Source organism: Bos indicus, chromosome 13 (genome assembly GCF_029378745.1).
Source record: "Bos indicus isolate NIAB-ARS_2022 breed Sahiwal x Tharparkar chromosome 13, NIAB-ARS_B.indTharparkar_mat_pri_1.0, whole genome shotgun sequence".
Taxonomy (NCBI): domain Eukaryota; kingdom Metazoa; phylum Chordata; class Mammalia; order Artiodactyla; family Bovidae; genus Bos; species Bos indicus.
Genome location: NC_091772.1, coordinates 54,787,011 through 54,796,322, shown reverse-complemented (window position 1 = coordinate 54,796,322; position 9,312 = coordinate 54,787,011). Strand labels below are relative to the sequence as shown.

At 62.4% G+C, this 9,312-nt stretch overlaps 2 long non-coding RNA genes across 3 annotated transcripts; one reads left to right on the top strand and one right to left on the bottom strand.

The window, feature by feature from the left end:
• Nucleotides 1-832: 832 nt before the first annotated feature.
• Nucleotides 833-8,446, bottom strand: LOC109567269 (uncharacterized). Of its 2 annotated transcripts, XR_011570119.1 has the most exons (4): nucleotides 8,293-8,446; nucleotides 7,688-7,903; nucleotides 6,126-6,416; nucleotides 833-1,572 (listed from the first exon to the last, which is right to left on the bottom strand). It is a non-coding gene; the product is annotated as an uncharacterized lncRNA (long non-coding RNA). The 2 variants fall into 2 exon arrangements; XR_011570118.1 differs by lacking the exon at nucleotides 8,293-8,446 and having other exon boundaries at nucleotides 7,688-8,230.
• LOC109567268 (uncharacterized) lies at nucleotides 5,490-8,810 on the top strand. Its single transcript, XR_011570121.1, has 2 exons — nucleotides 5,490-6,085; nucleotides 8,432-8,810. It is a non-coding gene; the product is annotated as an uncharacterized lncRNA (long non-coding RNA).
• The last annotated feature ends 502 nt before the right edge of the window (nucleotides 8,811-9,312 follow it).

The window sequence follows — 9,312 nt, the reverse complement described above, 5'->3', positions numbered from 1 at the left end:
CTGGGCATGCGTGCTCATGTGCATGCATGTGTGTGTGGGCGCATTGGCCTGTGCGCATGTGGACATTTGAGGGCCTGGTGACTGAGGTCTGGCACCAGGTGACCTCACGGTCCTCCCCCCTACCATGGGCATTTCACACCAGGTTCTGCTTCATGCGCCTCCCTTCCATTCACCCTCTCCTCCAAGCTCTCCCTACAGATGCCGTGAGCCCGTGTGTGCCAGGGTGATGAGGTGTGGGTGAGCAGAGGCTGGGCTCTGGGACTCATGGTGCACACCGGCCCTGGCCTCAGAAAGGTTCTGAGAAGTCCTGACATGCACTGAGCGCAGACATCCTAGCTACTTTAGGGGCCCCTCTGTGACTCCGGGTCCCCTCTGTGCCCCTCTGGTCCTGCACCCAGGCAGGGGGACAGCTGCATCCACAGGTCTGGGGATGGGATGTGGGCCTCTTTGGGCAGGGTTTTTATCCTGTCTACCCCACAGGGACTATTTCAGCAGCAGACAGGACTGGGCAACATGACATCCCTCCAAAGTCTGCTACTGCGGCCATCCTTAGCCCGAAGGGCAGCAGCTGTGCCCTTCCTCCCCTCCCCACTCCTTCCCCTCTGCCCCTCCCCCTCCGCCCCTCCCCCTTCCCTCCTCCCCTGCCCATTCCTGGCCCCTCCCAAGTGGAGGCAGGTGCTGGGGTGTTGAGAGAGGTGAAGCTGGGGATACCCTCTCCATCATTCAGATCCCCAGGAGAGCAGGAACGTGGTCTTCACAGCCTGGGGGTTTGCCCGTGTCCAGGTGGTGGGGTCAGTGGGGAGAGGAGGTGTGGCTGGACCCTGAGCTCCACTTATCTTTTTGTTGTTTTTTAATTGGGGTGAAATCCACAAACATAAAATGAGCTATTTTATAGTGAACAATTCCCTGGCATTTAGCACAGTCACCACCACCTCTCTCTGGTTCCAGAACGTTCCCCTCCCTGGGAAGAGGGCTGGGTTCCCATCAGGTGGTTGCTCTCCTGTGCCCTGGCCCCGGAAGCCTCCTTCTGCTCCATCTCTGTGGCTCCTCCTGCCCAGGTGGCTTGTGTCGTTCAGTCAGCATCGCATCTCCCAGGTGTGTGTGTGGTGTGGCCTACGTGGGTTTGTCCATCCATGGGCAGCCGGTTCTGGGTCCCCTTCGGCTACTGTGAGTGCTCCAGTGCGAGTGTCTGCTTAGGTCCCTGTCATCGGGCGAGGTGGGGGCACGCTCCGAGGAGCATGGTTGCTGGCTTGATGGTTTAATTTTTGAGGAGCTCCCTGACCATTCTCCACAGCAGCCATACTGTGTTACTGTCTCATCAGCAACACTGGAGGTTCAAATTTCGCTATATCCTCACCAAAAACAGCAACACTTGTTACTTTCCAGTTTGGGGCTCCTGTCGTTTCCAGCCCTCCCGGTGGTGTGAGGCAGTGTCCTGCTGCGGTCACTCTTCTGGTGACCGGTGATGCTGACCATCTTCCGCAGGAGGATGTCAATGGCTCAGGGGCTCTGATGGGTAAGCTAGGCTCATCTTAGTGGAGAAGCTTTTGCAGAGGATGTGTTTGCTGTTGTCTGAAAGTACAGTGAAATTTTAAAATAAAATCTAGGTTTTATTTTGTCCTGTTTAAAGATTCGGGGAAGAGCGAGTGAGCAGGAGCAGGGTCTCGTCAGAGGGAACACGGTTGACTGAGGATTGATGCTTGGAATGGCTCTGGACGCCTCCTGGGGAGGTAGGTTCCCAGACACGGGTGAGGGTCTTCCCCCCTCTAACTGTGTCTTCAAGGGCACTGGCTCGACCTTGTCCCCCGCCACTCCAAATAAGACCCCAGCCTCACCTCCACCCCAAAGCTGAATGCACACTGACCTGTGTCCAGCCATCTGCCCCACTCCCCCCAACATGCTGCCTAGTGGTCGAGGTGTCGATTGACCCCTGAATGGGTCATTCATTCATCCATCCATCTGTTCCGCTGGTGAGGGAGACTGCTGTCTGAGGGGGCCTCCCTGGCTGGGCCTCGGCCAGGGGCTCTGTCCACACCAGCCTCACCACTGCCCAGGAGCGGCCATGGCCCCACTTCACAGACCAGGAAGCTGAGACTTGGAGGTCAGAGTGGTCTCTCTTTGCCCCATCCTGCCCAGGCACCCAAGGGTCTCTCAGTGAGGCTGGAATCAGGCTCCGGCAGCTCTGGTGGGCTCTCCTGGGTTCAGCACCCCCTCTTTTTCCAGGCTGGCAGATGGAGGGATGCAAACAAGGACTGCCTGCCCAGGCCCTGGCCCTGAGGCCCCTCACCCCACACCCCTAGCCCCAGCTCCGCCCCACACCCCTACTCCAGCCCCACGCCCCCAGGGACAGAGCTTCAGGAAACACTCTCAGGCAGCAGCCACTGCTCCCGGGGGCCGCTCAAGCTCCATTACTGTCCTCGTGCTTCCAGGAAATCACTGCTTTCCAGCAGCTGCTACCCACCACTCCCCTCCTCGCCCAGCTCCAGGGGTGAGGGGCAAGGGACCCAGAAACTGACCCTGCCTCTAGTTACCCAGATTCCAGGAGCTCCTCACCAGGAGATTCCCCCCCAGACCAATCCCAGGGACCCCTCTGAGATGTACAACAGGCTCTGAGAAGGAAACCCTCCAACCCCTCACGGCCACTCAGGTGCCTCCTGCCTCACCGGGCATGGGAGGAGGCAGTGGGAGGTTGTGGAGGAAGGGGGGTGGGGGAGGGGAGGGAGTGGGATTCCAAGTCGCTGGGGTAGAGGCCCCTCCCACCAGGCAGAGGCCCCGCCCACTCTTTCTTCTCCTCCCACCTTCCCGGGAGAAGCACCCTACTCCCCAGGGACTGTTCACCTCCTCTTGTCAGCAGGTCTTGTGGACAAACTCAAGGTCTGGCCACAACCTGAGTACCTCTCCCTGCTGGACCTCAGCCTCGCTGGGGAGCATCCATCCTGGTGGCCTGGGTCTCCTGGCAGCTCAACCCTGACCCCTGCAGCACTCTCATGTGAGCACCAGCCTCTGCCCAGCCCCGCCACGGGTCCCTTCACCCTCACCACTGTCCTCTGCCCTCCTGATGCCCTCTGCGTGGGTGCTCCCACCTAGACACTTCTCACATCCACGGGCTCCTGTCCATCACCCACAGAGGCCTCCCCTGACCTCTGATTTACGAGCCTATCCATTCCCCAAACTGCTTCCTCTGTGCATCCTAGAACCCCCACTTCCTGCTCCATCTTCTCTCCTACCTGCCTCTCAGCACAGCAGCTGCTGCTCACAGGCGGCTACTGAAACTAAAGTTAATTAAATGACATCAAATCTAAGACTCAGCTCTGCAGCCACACCAGCCCCGCTACAAGATCTCAGCAGCCACACATGGTCCCATGGGTGAGCACAGCACGTCCGGCCTCGGCAGAATTTCCATTGGACATGCACGGCCAGCCCAGGTGGCCACAGCGGGTGAGCCGCACATCGTTGTAGGGGAACGAATGAGGGTGGGAGGTGGGCCTCCGGACTCTCTAGCCACTGTTTATCCATCCTCACATGGAAAATGCCGTCGTGTCATCTGCTGCCTTCCTGAAGACCACTAGGAGGGAGGCCTTCCACGTGTCTTCCATGCTTGGCACCCAAGGCAGGCTGGGTCTGTCTTTACTGCCCCAGCGAGGGGCCTCTGGAAGGCCCAGGGCCGCAGAGCAACCAGACTGCAGGGCAGTCTGCAGAGCACTGCCCAGCTCTGCCCCCTGCTGTGTGTCCCCGGGCAAGTCAGCTCCCGCTCTGAGCCCTGTCCCTGCCCAGCAGAGTGGGGACAACAGAATGCCTGCCTCTTGGGGGTGCTTTGAAGATTAGGAGATAATCCCCAGAGAAGCTTCTGGAACAGCCGTGGATGCTGGGATGTGGTTAAGTGAACAGAGTGCTCTACCGTCTGGGGGCCCCTGGGACCGGCTGCCCACATGTAGCCCTTCTCCTGGGAGGAGAGCCCGTGCTCTGTCCCGGTAGGGCCAGCTGCCACGAGGAGGTGATTAGGGTTGGTTAGGTGACTAGCAGCGCCTGCTCCACACCCTCTCCCGCTCTCACTGCTTGAAGCATCACTCACAGGGCCACCTTGGGGATAGGCCTGCCTCACCCCCCACCCAGTCAGGCCCAGTCAGGAGTCCCTGGCTGCCTGATGCTCCTGCTCAACCTCTGTGATCCCCCACCCCCACCCTGCTCTGGGCTAACAGAGGGCCCTTGGCTGGGCCCTTCCTAGGAGTGAGGTCCCCCTGCCCTGCCCCTGCTTCTCCCTAGCCCTGCTCTTGCTACAGGTTCCTCTGCGGCACTGTTGGGGTATGCAGCCATGTCTTCCCTGCCCGGGCCGCTCCATGGATCCCCAGGTGATCCACAAAGAACATCCTCACCACACCCTGGGCCCAAGACTGGACCGGGCGCTCCGAGTCCTGGCCTGGGGTATCATGGGGGATGGGCACAGGGGAGCCTACTTTGAGGGGCACAGACACCCCCACGTCCCTGGCTGGGCCAGGCCTGCCAGGTGCAGGGGACATGGGTTTTCACAGGCAGGGTCCTCTTGCTGCCCATGCCCTGGTCAGGACTCCAGGGACAGTGATGCTGACTGCCCCTCCCCCTCCCGTGTGAATCCTACACCTGACCTTTGGGGAAGTGGGTCCACCCTGTTAATGCCGTCTGCTCTCCTGGTCCTGGGGGATGCCAGGATGCGCGGAGACCTGCCCGGCCCACACATGGCAGGGGACAATTGGCCTCTGTGTCGGGCCCTGAGAGGATGGTGCCTGCAGGCTGTGCCCGGCACACAGCCAGCTCACTGTGCCCAGGGTGGGGGTGCCGGCACGTAACGGTGTGTGGACGGACCTGGGGTGCCCCGCTCACATGCACCCTTGGCTGCGGCCTGGGATGCAGTGTGCAAGCACATCGTCTGCTCGCTGTCCAAGGTGACCTGTCGTCTCATGGGGTTGGCCTACGAGCCTCTGGAAACCCAGCGGCTCCCTTACCACCTGATGTGGGTCCCAACTCTGGGCAACAGGGTCAAGTGGAGGGGGCACAGGTGGGTACAGCCCCCTGGAGTCCAGGATGGGAGGAGGTGGCAGGCCTGCTGCCCGCCTGTGCCCTGGGGCCGCTGGGGTCTCCCCAGGGCACCCCTTGGGGCGGGCTGTGTGGTTGCCCGCTGCCGCCAGGCGCCTCTGCACTGGGCTGGGCTAAAAATAGCAGGGGGGATGGCAGGGCAGGGACCGCCGGTGGGAGGCCCGTGGGGAGGGGCCGGTAGGGGCGGCGGCCGGCAGCCTGGGCCCGGGACCGGCAGTCAATGGCGCTGGCGCTCCCACCCTGCTCCCGGTGGCCGGCCAGCCGCGGCCCAGCTGACAGGCTATTTTTTCCCCTGCTTGACTAAATATGGTCAGAGAGCACAGCCCGAGGGGCCACTTGGCCGGGGCGCGTGTTTGGGATGCTTGGCTGGGTATATAAGGACTGCAAAGGTGAGGCCGGCTCCTGATCCGAGGGGGGGGCCCCACGCCCGGTCTGGCCCCTCGGGTCAGCCCTCCCCTCCCCTCCCCTTCCCTCCCCTCCCCCTGCCCGTGTGGGTCTCGCGTGCGGCCGGCTTTGCCTGCGTGAGCCTGCACACCCGCCAGACCGGCCCCTTTTGTTCACCTGACCTCTACCTTGCGCTGACCCCGGCCCGGGGTGCGGAAGCGTCCTGCAGACACAGCCCAGGCAGGGCGGCTCAAGGTGTGCGGGCTGAGAGGTCGCTCCCTAACTCCGCAGAGCCTGCCACCCTGCGCCTCCCTTCTCTCTCTCTCTCTCAAGATCTCCCTCCCTGCTAAGTCTTCGATGCTGCAGGAGGGCTGGGGGAAGGGCAAGGGTGCGGAGAGGGGGTGCCTGGTGTCTTCTTTCTCTCCGTTCCCCCCACCCCCGCCCCCCAAGTGCGGACGAGTCGGGAGCCGGGCCTCCCCCACCCCTGCGCTCGCGATTGGCTCGGGGAGAAGGATGGGCTGCCGCGGCTGCAGCACCATCTCTCTGGGAGCCGCACGGGGCGCACCGTACCCGGGAGCCGCGACCCTGCGCCCACGGCCGCCGTCGCCAGCCCGGCCGGAGGGGCTCCGCGGTGAGTCCCACTCAGCCCGCCCGGCCCCCTGCAAACTTGCCGGCGGCCGCGGTGGGGGTGTGCCCGCGGCGAGGGGGAGCCATGGTGCCGGCGCCGCGTGGCTCCAGCCGGGGGTGCTTCGGAGTTTTCTCTTGGCTCGTGGCATCGTCCGCATTTGGAAAACTGCAGAGCCAGCAGACAGCAGGGCCGGGAGGGCGCGTCCAACCGCGATGCGAGAACTTTGACATGCGGGCGTTTTGCAAGGAAGCGGTGCCTGCAGTCACTGCCGGGGTGCAGAGGGTCGAGGTGCTGCGGTGGGGGCCGCGGGGTCTGGGGGGAAGGCGTGACTGACCTGCAACAAAGCGTGGCTCAGGTGGGAATGTGGCGAAACTTCCCTCGGAACTTGCGGCCGTGGAGATGCTGGGGGCAGGGGTCGCGGAGCCAGGCCTGTGGTGAGGCTGCCCCAGGAGGGGACTCTGGACTTTGGCGGCTCTCATAGCCAGGGTCAGGGTAGGGAGGGTCCCTGTGCTGGGCGTGTACAGCAGGGGCACGCGTGGGCGGAGACGGGGCTGGAGGGGAGCAGCCGGTGGTCTCTGGGAGAGAGAGAGACCTCCACCTGGCTGGGGGCTGGGAGCATTCACAGCTGAAGGGCTGGACTTGGCCCTGGGCTGGGCCAGCCCCCTGCCGTCCGTGGTCCCCTTGGAGGTGGCTGGTGGTCCTTTTCTGTTGAGACAGGTAACTTCTTGAAAAGTGGCTGTGGTTCATTTCGCAGTGGATAGAAGCTCGCCAGGGCTCTGGCTGGACCTAGGGTGACTCTCCTGACCCTTGGGACCCCCAGCTTTCCCCTGACCTCCAGACACCATCCGTACGAATGCCTGGGAATGGGGGTCGGAGAGGCCATCCTAGACCTGAGCCTTGGCCACACCTCCCAGTCTCTGAGGCCTCATTTGTCAGAGGGTAGCCTAGAAACTTGGACTTCAGACTCCAGGCATCATTTGGGCTTCTCTCAAGGGCGCCCTCCACCCTCGAGGGGCTTAAAGAGAAGCGGGAGCTGGAGCAGCGGTCTGGGCTGTCCTTTTCCATCCTCGGTTCCCTGAGGATGACAAATGGCAGCAGCGCACAGAAGTGGGACGTTGTTCCTCCGTGTCTTTCTGCCGGGTAGCTCTCTGCTTTTAGTGGGGTGCCCCTCGGAGCCCTGATCACACCCCCACCCCCACGAACTCCAGTTCTGCTGTGCACAGTGCTGCTGCCAAGCTCAGGGACTTGAGAAATCGCGCAGATTCTTCTTCACGATGCAGGCTCTGCAGACACAGTCCTGCCCCGGGTAGCAGCAGCACTGGAGCCCTCTCTGCACCCATCCACATGGGGATGGCCAGGCTGCCCCATGGGGAAGGGCGGGCGGGGTAACCCTGGACCTTGCCTTGCTAATGAAGGGAGAATTAGAAGTCCACTCAGGTCCAGGGCCTTGTCCTCAGGTCGGGATCAGTTCCTGGCCGCACAGGACCTGGGCCCAATGGGCAGACTCTGTGTGTCTGCACCTGGCCTGTCTCCCCACCCCAAGTGAGTGTTCAGCAGTCAGTGACACCCTCCTTCTAAGTTCTGCTTTTCACCCATGGGCCTTACCTGGCCACAGCGGGGCCTCTGTCCCATGCTGCTCCTTTGTCCTCCCAGTGCCGGCTTGGGATGGGGTAGCTCCCCTTCCTGCATGAGGACTGGCCTCCAGGTCCCATTACTCTGCCTCAGACTCTCATGGTTTTCTGACTCCTGGCTTTGTGGTGGCCATGGAAGGTGGTGGGCAGGAGGGGCCTCTGCTCTCCATCACAGAGAAATTTTGAAATGCTGTGGAAAACAATATCGATACAATTAAGTATTCCAAAGTGCTTAGTTGGCCGCTTGCTAAGTTTACTTAAACCCTGTTTAACGGGTTCATTAGAAGCGGTGAGCACTGGGGAAATTCATTAACAGGAAGGCGGCCCCTGCGTTTGACTGTAAATTGGTATTGATCAGGCCTGGCGGAGGCTGGGCGCAGGCCACAAAGAGCCAGGTGAGGGCCACCCTGGGCGCCCGTGGGAGCCACCCGCCGCCGGCACAAGCAGCGCTTTAGGTGGTGATGCGCCAGGAGTGGGAGGAGGGGAGAGGATGGGTGAAGAAGAGAGCGAGGGACGAGGAAGGGTGTCGGCCGAGGCGGCGGTCAGCGCAGGGAGGCCAAGCCGGCGCCAGTCCCTCACCGGGCTGGGCGTCTGCTCTGTGGCCAGGCCCAGGTGCTGAGGGAGCTGGCCACGGCCCGGGCCCCTTCCTAGCAGCTTCCAGTCACCCTCTGGGGATGCAAGGTCCACCTGCAACTGTCTTTCTCATGCACATCTTCAGAGACGGGGCCTGAGCCCTGCCCTCGGGCCCTGGCTCTTGGGAGGCCGAATCACCAGGGACCCGCCCAGGAAGCCGCCCAGCTGCTGCCCAGGTAAGGCCTGCCTGCTTCTCGGTCATCTGTGCCTGCGGCCAGGCGTTCTGGCTCTCTGCTGGCTCTGACTACCCTGCTCCCTAGCCGCCCGTGGCGGCGTCCTCCCGAGTGCTGTCCCTTCATGCAGTCCCCCGCCACGCGCATTTGGCCAGGATGGCGGTGCTTAGGTGGAGGGGAGGTGCCGGCAGGAGGAGGGAGTGGCTTATCCTTCCTGGGCCACGGGTGGGAGGTGGCATCCTGGGTCCTTTCTTGTGTCACTGATGCAAAACTAAACAGATGTGTGGTGATCGAGGGAGTCCTGAGACTTTAGAGATATGTTGTCTACATCTGCCCTTCCTGACTCTGTGTGTGTGTGTGTGTGTGTGTGTGTGTGAGAGAGAGAGAGAGTGTGTGAGAGAGAGCAGGGCAGAAAGGGGAGGGCCGGGCCAGGGGGGCCGTGGGGATGCAGGGTGGGGTGTGCTGACTCCAGGGTCCAGGGCAGCTTCTCAGGGGGCCCTTCCCGCACCCACAGCCATGCCCGCTGGACTACCTGCTTGGGAAACATACTTCTTTATGTGCCCATATGGACCTGCTAAGCTATGGAATGTAAAGAAGTATGTATTTCAGGTCGGGAACTCTCTCGCTGGAGGAAGGGGGCAGCACGCCCACGGGGCCGCCCAGGGGACAGACAGACGGGCAGCTGTGGCCGGCCGGGCCTCTGTGGCAGGCTGCCTGGTCGTCGGTGGCCGGCCTGTCCCCGGCCGGTATTGTTCTGTCACTTTGCCTGTGTCAGCAGGTGGAAGCGTTCACC